The sequence below is a fragment of the Microcaecilia unicolor genome, chromosome 2 (genome assembly GCF_901765095.1).
Source record: "Microcaecilia unicolor chromosome 2, aMicUni1.1, whole genome shotgun sequence".
Classification (NCBI taxonomy): domain Eukaryota; kingdom Metazoa; phylum Chordata; class Amphibia; order Gymnophiona; family Siphonopidae; genus Microcaecilia; species Microcaecilia unicolor.
The window spans coordinates 570,802,763-570,815,364 of record NC_044032.1 but is presented as its reverse complement, the minus strand read 5'-3'; the positions used below and the strand labels follow the sequence as shown (position 1 = coordinate 570,815,364).

Genomic DNA, 12,602 nt, shown 5'->3' with positions numbered 1-12,602 from the left:
ATAGCTGTTTAATTCAAAGAACTGCCATGTATATTATCAGTCTATCACTGCAGATTATGATTGTTTTTGAGTCATACTAACATTGATTTTCAATAGAAGTGGGGTACTGCTCTGAGGTTTCACATAGATGGACGGGAACACTGTAAGTTATTTTGCATTTAAACCACTTGGGAGACCCAATTATTGAAATTTAGCTACCTTATTGACTACATACTGAAGGCTGCTGGAGGGTGTGTGTTTCTGAAAGTCCCTTTATATTTATATTGATTCATTTTTGCATTTCTCTTAGAAGTAGAGAATGACACGGGGACAAAATTTGTCCTCGTCCCATCCCTGTGGGTTCTGTCTCAAATCCCTGCCCCATCCCCACGGGCTCTGTCCTCATCTGCAGAAGCCTCAAACACATGATTTTATATTTAAATCTTTTTATTGAAGTATAAAAAGGAACAATATGCTGTGCAACTGTTTATAAAACACAAATAGAAAACAATAACAATGAGCAACTAGAATAACCCCACCACCAACCCTCTACCCTTCCATCCCCAACAATAGCTGACTTCTACTACTCCAAGGAACCCTAATCCACCCTGTTAAAATTTCTAGGGGTACAAAATACAACCCATTCTGTATGCCCTAGTGGGGGAGAAATATGTCCTATAAAGCAGTGTTATGATTCTTTAATCTATGGATGAATAAGTCATCAACAATCTCAGGATTCAGTCTAGCTCTCCTGTCTTCCACAGTCCTTCCTGCAACAGAAGACATTTTCTCAGAAGATGTGCTGGTAGCAGGAATGTACAGGATCCCCTCATGCAACTTTTGACAGTTGTAGCCAGCATGCTTGCTTGCTTTTTCCCAAAAAAATCAAAATATCATCATCTGCATCACTCAACATAAATAACGGTCCAGTTCTCCAATTCATTAACAGGTTTCAAAGTAGACAATAACACGGAGACAAAGTTCACCCCCGTCCCCAAGCCTGTGATGTAACTTATCCTTTCAAGTGTTGAAATTAAGTACACGTCTAACGGAGTTCTGAGGCTTTTACCCTCTTGTAACATTGCAGTATTTGAATATTTATTAAATTGCTTTAAGATCCTTGAATCATTATTTATGTTTTGGTGAACCGTGAGTGGGACTATTAGATAGTGGAGTTCCCCAGGGGTCTGTGATGGGACCACTGCTTTTTAACATATTTATAAATGACCTAGAGATGGGAATAACTAGTGAGGTAATTAAATTTGCTGATGACAAAGTTATTAAATCACAAGAGGATTGTGAAAAATTGCAAGAGCACCTTACGAGACTGGGAATCCAAATTTATTTTTGTTACATTTGTACCCCGCCCTTTCCCATCATAACAGGTTCAATGCAGCTTACATATTATATACAGGTACTTATTTGTACCTGGGGCAATGGAGGGTTAAGTGACTTGCCCAGAGTCACAAGGAGCTGCCTGTGCCTGCAGTGGGAATCGAACCCAGTTCCCCAGGACCAAAGTCCACCACACTAACCACTAGGCCACTCCTCCACTCCAAATGGGAGATGATGTTTAATGTGAGCAAGTGCAAAGTGATGCACACAAGATGGAGGGACCCAAACCATAGTTAAGTGATACAAGGTTCCACATTAGGAATGAACACCCAGGAAAAGGATCTAGGTGTCATCGTTGAAATCTTCTGCTCAGTGTTCAGTGACTGCTAAGAAAGCGAATACAATGTTAGGTATTATTAGGACAGGAATGGAAAACAAAATGAGAATTTTATGCCTTTGTATCGCTCCATGGTGCGACCGATTCTCAAAAACTGTGTGCAATTCTGGTCACCACATCTCAAAAAATATATAGTGGAATCAGAAAAGGTACAGAGAGGGGTAACAAAAATGATAAAGGAGATGGAACGATTTCCCTATGAGAAAAGGCTAAAGTGACTAACACTCTTCAGCTTGGAGAAGAGACAGTTAACTTAGGGAGATATGATAGAAGTTTATAAAATACTGAGTGGAACAGGTAGACATGAATCGCCTTTTTTGTCTTTCCAAAAATTCTAGAACTAAGGGGGGCATGCAATGAAGCTAAATACTAAATTTAAAACAAACTGGAAAAAAAATATTTCTTCATTCAATGCATAATTAAACTCCGAAATTCATCACCAGAGAATGTGGTAAAAGCAGTTAGCTTAGCAATGTTTTTAAAACGTTTGGATTATTTCCTAAAAGAAAAGTTCATAAGCCGTTATTAAGATGGACTTGGGAAAATCCACTGCTTATTTCTATGATAAGCAGCATAAAATCTGTTTTACTGTTTTGGGATCTTGCCAGGTACTTGTAACCTGGATTGGCCACTGTTGGAAACAGGATACTGGGCTTGATGGACCTTCAGTCTATCCCAGTATGGCAATGATTATATCTAATGCTGGTTTTCAGACATTCAAAACACATAAGGGTCATGGTATTGGCATATATGGTCAGTCACTATCTTTGTGAGTCAGGCTACAGGAGTGAGAGCTGGCCAAAAAAATGTGAGAGAGATATTCAGCCACCATTTGGATGTCAGCCATTTAGTTTAGGCCCACTGAACAGCAAGCCTAAATTAAATGGCTAGTGCTGGAACAGTGACTGCAAGAGATAGATAAACAGAAGTGCAGAATATGAGGCATATTTTCACAGCACAGACTTTAAAAGATACATATGGGCTCATTTTCAAAGCACTTAGACTTACAAAGTTCCATAGGCTACTATGGAGCTCATTTTCAAAAAGAAAAATGCCAAAATGTGGCATAAATCTGCATTTGGATGTTTTTCTCATAAAAACAAATTGATATTTTCAAAAACAATTGTAGACATTTTTCTATGAAGTCCATAAGAAGTGCGTTCAAATCACAAGGGAGCATGTCAGGGGCGTGTTAATGGTGGGATCCGGGCATTCCTAACACTTGGATGTTTTTCTGCCATAATGAAACAAAACAAAAACGCCCAGGGCTCTAAGTTGGGCATTTTGGTCTAGATCTGTTTTATTAACAAATAAGCCACAAAAAAGTGCCCTAAATGAATAGAGAAATTACACCCCCTTACTCTTTCAGTGGTCACTGACTCCCTCCCACCCCACAAAAATGTAAATGAAACTGTACATACCAGCCTCTATGACAGCTTCAGATGTTAATAAGGCCCATCCTATCAGAGCAGCAAGGAAGCCCCTGGAACAGCCTAATGGTCAGTGCAGTGTACAGTAAAGAGGGGGATCCAGGCTTATAATCCACTCTATTACACTTATGGTGGAAAGTATCAGACACCCCCCCCCCCCAAAAAAAAAAAATACTACTGTACCCACATATTGGTGAAGTAGTACCTGCTGCTGCCATAAGGGCTATTGTAAAGAATAAAGTTGGTAACAGAAGGTTTTTGGTGAGTTTTGAAGGGCTTTGAAGCAGGGGCATAGGCAGACTTCGACGGGAGGGAGATCCAGAGCCCGAGGTGAGGGGGCACATTTTAGCACCCCCCCCCCCCCCCCCCCGGCACTGCTGCCGCCACAGCCTTCTCAATCCCCTTTCTGCCAACTCTCTCCCGCCGCGTACCTTTGATGGTGGGGGACCCCAACCCCCGCCAGCCGACGTCTTCTTCTCGGCCGCACAGCATTGCTGACCACCCACCCCCCCCCCCCCCCGCCGCCGCCACAACCATCCGATCCCCCCTTCTCTCCTCGGCCGCGTGGCGTTGCTTGGATCTCATCAAGTTTCTATGGGTGTCTTATCATTTAGCATGCACTAAATCTGTTAGCACACCTTAGGAAAAGGATCCCTAAGTTAGCATGGTCACGCAAGATTGGTCTTGCTCTTAGGCCAAAACATATGTAAAATCATCTGAATATTACTTTTGGATATACTACATTCAGACCTGTTTGAAATCTCTAAAGTTCAAGCTCAAACTCTGAACTGTAAGGTGAATTTAGGAAGGAACTCTGTTAAGCTAGAGAATGTAGTCTTAATATAATGATGCATATTTGTATGTTAAAAAATTACCAGTAAAGAAAATTAGGGTAAAATAAAATGGAGACCTAAGAATAAGACCAAAAGAAAACTCAGCACATTGAAGAAGCAGGTTGATATTTTGGACAGTATTTTAATATTCTTTAAATTGTTTCCATTTTTACTTGCCAAATAATATGAGGGGAAAAAACGCTATTTGGAATCATTTCACTTTTGTTTCTAACAAGTATAGTGTAATAAAGAAACAAGTCTTTCAGAAATGCATGATCCCAGCCAGAGAAATAAGTCAAATTGTAGACTGTGACATGTTGCTGCTTAAAACAAATGTAAAAACAACTAATGCTTTAGTGGGGAAAAAAAAAGTTCGCAAACAAACAGGATATGCAGGCTACACTCTTATTAACCAAGCAAGAAAGAATCCACACTACGTTCCTTACCATACCTATCTTTTCCTTCAAACAAAAATTAAAAATTAGGGTCCTGTTTATTAAGCTGTGCTGAGGTCACGCTAGCATTTTTAGTGCTCACTAAAAATGCTAGCGCACCTTAGTAAACAAGGCCCTAGGTTTCTGTTCTCCAAGAGCTGTATTGTGTAAAAATATTAAAATCTAGAGCTGCATTTTAATCACAGCTAACACTGTGATTAAAAAAAATTTTAATCATATTGCAGAGTCTCCTCCAAACATCTCCTCTCTTACACTCCCAACTCCTGTCCTCTGCACAATCCAACATCTTTCCCTCCCATCTGCAATTCATCATCCCCCCACCCCCCTGCCAGTCTACCTTAAAGGTGGTCTTCTGTTGATTCTTGCCAGCTGCAGCACCAGTTATGCATCCAGCTTTCCATACTTAAGCACACAGTTGTGGAACGCACTACCAAACGCAGTGAAAACAATGTATGACCACTTAAATTTCCGGAAATCACTAAAAACCAACCTGTTTAAAAAGGCCTACCCTACCGACCCAACTGTGTTTGTTCCACTCCAAATCTATAATACCCAACATTACTTTGTATTCTGTTTTTCTCACCGGATCTGTCTTTCTTACCGGACACTACTTTGTATTTGTTTTCTTACCGAAATCGGCAATCGCCCTTCCGGTAACATGTAAGCCACATTGAGCCTACAAATACGTGGGAAATGTGTGATACCAATGTAACAAATAAATAAATAGAATGTAGGCGTGTTGGAATAAGACATGGTTTAAAGAACAGCGCATAGGCCAGGGGAACGTGTGTACATTTAGGCGTGGTCATTTATGCCACTAAAAACATGGCGTAAATGCCCACGCATTTCCCTGAACTCTATAAAAACGTACGTAAATCTGATCAATGACTCCAACACACCTACACTCCTCCCATGTTCGTGCCCCTTTTTCAGCTACTTGCATTGGAATTTACACGTCTCTTTTTAGACTATGCCTAAAAAGAAGCGTGCATAAATTTCAATTATTTATCTATTTATGCATTGTCCCAAACAAGTTTGGGTTCTATGTGGCTCACACTGAACAGAAACATTTGATAACCACTTCTAGTTACATAGAACAAATATTACCAAATCCAAATAGGATCAATTATACGTCAAATTATAAGAAAAACACTGTAATAGCATGAATAGAGTACGATGTAGTCATGAATATACAAACGGCAGATTAAATATTGGATTGGCTGTTGCAGTCAATGATACACGGTCTTACCAAGTATGTTTTTAGCAATTTATGGAATGTAAAACATTCAGTTGTGTGATGTAATTTCTAAGAGGTATATCTCTTAGTACATTGATAGAAGAATCCAGCAGAGTGAATTGTTTTATATTTAATTTATTGCAGTGTGGGAAGTGTAAGACAAGGAAGTCTCTGGAGGATGTCTTAGCGTTGCACATTAGCAACTCAATAAGGTTCTGCATATAAGATGGAGATATTGCCAATTAGTGATAACTGGTTATTATAGGCTAATTATGACTAATTGGCTCGTTACCCAATAGAGTAGCTTGCGTAAATTGGCCATGTGCACAATTTAACGCCCGCTACTCACCGCACCTTATATAGAATCCGATCCATGCTGCCTGCAGCCTGGATCAAAGCTTTCCTTCCGAGGAGTGGCCTAGTGGTTAGGGTGGTGGACTTTGGTCCTGGGGAACTGAGGAACTGAGTTTGATTCCCACTTCAAGCACAGGCAGCTCCTTGTGACTCTGGGCAAGTCACTTAATCCTCCATTGCCCCATGTAAGGCGCATTGAGCCTGCCATGAGTGGGAAAGCGTGGGGTGCAAATGTAACAAAAAAAAAACCCATCCCGCCCAGGCAGAAACAGGAAATGATGAAAGCTATGGCTGAGGAAGTGAGCTCCAACAGCCATAAGAAGAGCTTGTTGATGCTCACCATCGAGTTTGTGTAGTTGCTCAAGGGAGTGGAGGGGAAGGAGGGAAAGGTGCTTTTTGAAGGAAGTCAGGGCTTGGCTTCACTGACGTCAGTGTCCTCAGAACGTTGAGGGTGAGTTTTATTATAGTAGATATACAGGTACTTATTTTGTACCTGGGGCAATGGAGGGTTAAGTGACTTGCCCAGGGTCACAAGGACCTGCAGTGCGAAATAAACACCTTTAATTGTGCAATTAATTGCAATTAAAAGTTTTAGTCAAAATGCAGCCATATTTAAATCCTATGTCCAATGCATGGTGCCTTGAAGAGTCACCAGAAAGTTAAAGCTCTAGGCAGTTTATGTTTACTTTCATATGCAAGGCATTCAAGAGATCTTAGAATATGAAAAGATTATTTTAAAATATACTCCAAGTACAACTTACAACAAAACCTGATTTGGGATTCTGCCTGCAGAAGCCAGTCATCCACATCACTGCCCAAGCACGATTCAGCCAATAAAACACAAACCTTCCTATGATCAAACATGTGGTTGTTTATACCAAAACATGAAAGGAAGCTTTACAAATATCCTGCTTGCCATCTCCGAAGACAGACGAGAACAGTCAGTAAATGTTGTGCTTGAACACCATAAACATAGTATGCTAAAAGCTGATTACTAAATAAAAAGAGCTCACATGAATGAAAACTGAAATGCTAAGCAAAATGCAATACGCAGTGAAAGAGCGCAACATTCCAACATTTCTGAGAACAGTTTGAGCTAATAAAAAAATTTAATGCTAACTTTCACATTCTCTCACTCAGAACACACTGCTTTAAAAGTACTCAACTCCCTCATTCCGAGTTGTGTGCCTCAAGAATTTTTCCAATAAACACAGCCTGGGAACAGGGAGTTTTATGGTGCTTTTCCATATAAGGGTAGCCCAGCTAAGACTGAACCAACATACAAGTTTTGCTTAGCAAGTCTGACTGCAGCATCTCTCTCTCTTACAAACCTTCCTAGTTCCAATTAACTAAGTACCTGAGTGAGTATTCCATGATGATGCTAAACTATTTTAAAAATCCATAACCTTATAATTGTGTGCCATCCATCCAATAAGGTCAGTTTGTCACCATACTATGGAAAAAAAATCACAATTCTTGCTCCTCTCTCATTTACAATTTCCTATAAAAGAAAATAATATGGCCCCTAAGAGTTATCAAGACTCAAACTACTCTCGACTAACTTCAAATGTCTTTAGTTAAATGCATCAAATGAAAGTGACTACACTTACGAAAAAAAATCCTGAAGTAAATGCAAAAAAGAAAATGTATTCCTATGGGAGGATCATGGACAAGGCTCCACGGGGGGGGGGGGGGGGGCACAACTAAAATAAATATTTTTGGCTACTAAATCCCAGGATTTTGCTTTCTCAAGATTTATTATTTTAGACGTCCGCAAACCTGTTCCAGTTCTTTAGGCTAGGCATACAAAGAACCAAGATTTCTAAGCAAAATCTTGGCCAATACAGCCGTTGGCTATGATTCCTTGCCAAGGAAAAATCTGATTTCAAAGTACGAAACTGAACAATGACCTCAGATGTACCAGAAACGTGCGATCAATACGTTTCTTCCGTGATTTCTGGGTCGCTCGAAGCCAGTCGCCCCACAAGGGGAGCAAAGCGCGTGAAGCTGAAACTTTGAACGCTCCTTACTGTCAACACAAGAGACTCTCTTTCTTTCTTTTCTCTCCTCCTGCTCATTGCTCAGTCTCCTCACGTCCCCATTCTCTAGCCCCCCCTCCCCCTGCCACCGCTGCAAGGAGCGAATGCGATCAAACCCCTTCTGGCCCTCTCCAAAGGCTGCGATCCTCTTACCTAACCCCACCACCACCCTTTATCCCCATCCAGACAAACCGCAGCCCCTAAGACTTAGCAGGGTCCAAGTACTCTCGAGTAACTCCACATATCTTTAGTTAAACGCACAAAATGAAAGTAACTAGATATAAAGGGTTAAAATTCCAAAGAGAGGACTTCCACCTCCCCGTCCTAGCCAGAGGGGTTAAGGATTAAAGTTTGCAAGCCGCCCCGGCTTGTCGCTCACCTCCTTCCCCGCATTAAGATCCGATCACGGGGAACTTGGTAGGGGGCTGCAAAGAGTGCATGGCCCCAGAGCCACCGCCGTCCCGCTCTCGCAGTCCCTCCTGCCCTTCTTCTTTCTTCTTCCGTCCCATGCTGCCACGGTCCCTCCCCCCCACAGACAGACAGAACTGGGCTGGCCCCATCCCCCATCACGAATCCCTCCGCCGCCCCCCGCCGGAACTCCTTTCCTCTGGAACGAAAAACTAAACCACACTTTCACAGACTCCGGGACTCGCAACCATATGGCTCCTAAATGATTATAGCCCTGTCAGATCAAAAGAGCCACTGTATCCGCCTCCTTCGTCGAGAAATTAAAGCGCACCGGGGCTGATGTTTAAACTCTATAAACCGAGGGAGGGGGGAGGCAGCGGTTAAAAGTTACCAACAGTTTTCAAGGAATGGTAGGTGGCTTTGGATGCAAATGGGAGGGAGGGAGGGGGGGGTCACATCTCAAAAAGTGATTTGATGGCTATTGAGAGAGCTAGCCGAGAACATATGGGAAATGCTTTTATGAAGGCTTACACTACACTAAGCAACCTGAATGCCTTTATATTCCTGGCATAGGGTGCCTTTATATTATGCTTTCCGTTTTATATTTCAGCCAGTGTCCTCAAGATAAATGCTTCAAGTCGAAAAGACTCTAGTTGCCACATCTGAGACTGACTCCTGTGACAGCTCTTTTCCTGCAGTAAAGCTCACCATTCCATATATCTGAGACTTCCGATCTTTTGATCTAGCAATTTTAATTTCCCCCTCTTTTTATAGCGGGGAGGGATATCATATCAAATCAAACCAGGAGATAAAAGCCTAAAGGAAGCAAGTTTGAGTATTACTTGCACTGTAAATTCTGTTTGCAAGTTATCAAATGGATACCTTTTCCGATCATTTGTGAACATCTTAAGAACAGAGGAGAGAAACAGCATAAAATAAGGAAATGTGATCGAGTACATACATATTGCCAATATAAGCAAGGGTAAATTATATATCACTAAAATAGCTAATGTAATCATGAGAACATACACCACACTAGCTCTGAGTCCTGCCATTCATAGGAACAACGTTCTAGGTAGAGACAGTAATAAACTGGGGTGGGAATAAGTGGAGGGGGGAGGGTTAGCAGGACTTTTATTGTTGTTAAGAGCCAGGTATTGGGGTGGGAATAAGTGGAGGGGGAAGGGTTAGCAAGACTTTTATTGTTGTTAAGAGCCAGGTATGCCAACTTTATACAGAAGCCCTGCTCTGAAAGAAAAACGTTTTGTCTTACTTCCAACCATTGGTTTAAGCTTACTGCTGAACTCAGCTACGGTCTAACACTAAAGAACCGTGCAGAGGGTTTTCTCTCCACAACTTACAAGTGTTCAATGATATTGGTTTACAGGAGGCGAGTTAAATTACACAAAGCATAATAATAATAAAGAAAAAAACCTGCAATACTTTGGTACAATGGAAGTATTGTACTAAATCAAGAAAGAGGTATTGCCATTTGCATAGTAGTGAAACATACTGGAAAAGCAACGTTTTCAACAAAATCATGGCCTCATGTGACATGAATTGAAATGATTTTGATTGGTACTGCGATGTTCATAGTGCAATGTGAAATTTTATTACCCCGGGAAAACGGGTGTTTTATTTAAGAACTGCCGTTTTCCGAACAAATATGAAATGGAATAACATTTGCTATTTGGATACATTTTTGAATTTAGACGAAATCTTTATGATCTTGAATATACGCTAAGACTTTATACGTTTTGTAAGTCAGGTTTACTTGTCAAGGCGTTTTAATATAGTTTAAGTTTACGAATTAATACTGTTTTATGCACAATCCATATTGCTTTAACACCGCTTTCTTTCTCAGGTGCGAGTTATTTTTGTCCTAAACCTGATAACTAAACAATATGTACTTGAAAAAAAAAACAGTTATAAATGCAATCATATAGAAAAACTTTGAAATCTGTTTGGTTTCATAGAAACAAAAACATTAATTAGCAAATTTCACCCCTAGCAATAGCCTGTCACAAAACTTCCTCCAATTCCCAATTAAGTGACAGGCGCCTTATTAAGTCTGTGTGATTATATTCATTTGCATTTTAGACTTACGTGTAGCCGTAATGGGGCTGACAGCCTGAACAGGGAGCTTCAAAGTATTTCTAAAGTTATTTGAAGCCGAATTAATAACTACTGTTTAAACTAAGTCTACTCTCCTATACTACAATATATGCTAATGAGATTATTCCAGCTTTCTTTAAATCAAATCAGGAGTTATGATACCCTTACAGAACTTCGAGGATTTATTTAAATTGCATGGAGGATATATGGTCGCAGACAAGTTTTTATCTCAAAATAAAGTCTCTGCTTGAAAATACTTCCAAAATCAGGCAAATTATGATGGCGACAGCTCAAAGAGAAAGTCGTGTCCTTTTCAAACTCACTCTAACCGATCCTCCTAACCAATGTTTCCCAACGTTGCAGAGGAAAATCACGATTAACTTTGCTGTGCGAGAGTTTGTTTTAATATTTGCGATCTAGGGGGCGCTACACTACAATACATCAAGTCGCCAGTTGCTTTTCTAAGGCAAGTTACAACCTAAAAATTGTAGAAAAATTTTTTTTTTACTACAGTTAATTCCCTTTTAAATCCGAACATTTCTTAATGTTGATTGTTTTCTGGGTCTTCAGCAGTGTATAGCACATATTAACCTATATCACTGACTAGATATATTTTGGAAAAAATATTTGTATAAACTAATGTAAAGCACCATATCCGAGGAAAAAAAAAAATCAAACACTATCTATATTTACGACAAAGAACTCACCAGACCAGCTGGATCTAAATAATCCTCTCTCCCAAAGACCACAGCAGTTCGCTCAGTCCCCGCAGGCTTTCATTAACAAAGCTCCCGCAGAGCACCAACTTTCGCTCTCTTGGCAGACGCCCCCCAGATAGAACCCTGCCGCCGGCACCTACAAAATCCGAGGCGCCGCTGCATGATCTCCGAATGCACCCTCCTCCAGATCAAGAAGGGCTAAAGCGTGCATTCAAGACAAAAAAAGCAAAACGGAGGAGACAAATCAAAGCCGTGGTGGACAGGGTTTCCAAGTTTCCCAAGACATGTCTCTGCGGAGAGCGGAGGACTTGCAGGCGCCGCTGGAAAGCTCTGTTGTGCGGCGCGCGAGGCTCCCTCGCTCTCTCTCTCCAGCCTCCGCCCTCGCTTCCGCTGGGGGCGCTGACGTCACAGCCCCCCTGGCCCCGGGGGTTGAGAGCGGTGGAACCGCTGGCCAGTAGTGGCAGGAGTTACCGGCATTCGGTTTCCACTGCGGGTGCTTCCTCTCTTCTCCACTTTCTCTTCTGTTGCCAGCACCTGAGAAGGAGGAAGGCCCTCTGGCGCTTCCTAAACCTCACAGTACAGCGAGTTGCTGCTTGGCGACTTGTTGGAGCTCACTGAGTACTGGGCTTTTTGCCCTGCCGCCTTCAACTTCTGTCACCCTTCTTCTGCTTAATTGATCGGAAGTTAAGCGCATTGTTTTTGTCCTGATTTCGGATCTCCCCCTTTTGATCTTGCCACCGATTATTCTTGGCTCGGTTGTGCAGTGTGAGTGTTTGTGTAGGATGGGGGGTTGGCGGAGATTTTTTTGATCATGATATTAAACAGCAAAAAAATGCCATCAGAAGTTTTTCCATATTTCCCATGGGCTGCTAGCTTCAGGTAGAAAACAAAAATTAGTGTGCAACTCTCGCATTTCAAGAGGTGCCACAGCTGTGCAGCAGTGTTCTCTCTTTAAGCATCTGATTTCATTGGAACCAAATGTAGTTTACAGATTTCCAGGTGCTAAAAATGCTAGCGACTCCATAAAGATAGAAAATGCATGAGAGGAAACTAACAAAATAGCAAAGGCTTGGGAGGCTGGACCTTAGAAAGCGGTATCAAGTTTCAAAAAAGCAGCACATGCTCCTTCACCGATACAATGAGGCTCATTTTCAAAGCACTTAGCCTCCCCAAGTTCCATAGAAACCTATGGAACTTAGCCTCCCAAAGTGCTTTGAAAATATGCCTCATTGTGTCAATATATAGTGGCACAATTATTAGGGAAGCAGTACCAGTACAAAAACTGCAGATATATATATTTT

General features: G+C 41.4%; 1 protein-coding gene across 3 annotated transcripts in view; it reads right to left on the bottom strand.

Moving 5' to 3' along the window:
* The window catches only part of FAT1 (FAT atypical cadherin 1), a 332,072-nt gene extending 320,475 nt beyond the window's left edge, over positions 1-11,597 (bottom strand). For 2 of the 3 annotated variants that reach the window (XM_030191474.1, XM_030191476.1), the window contains exon 1: positions 11,290-11,597. The gene's annotated coding sequence lies outside the window, so the exon portion shown is untranslated. Of the gene's footprint in view, positions 1-8,438; positions 8,560-11,289 lie in introns of those variants that run through there. The other variant, XM_030191475.1, reaches the window with a different exon arrangement.
* Between the last annotated feature and the right edge of the window lie 1,005 nt (positions 11,598-12,602).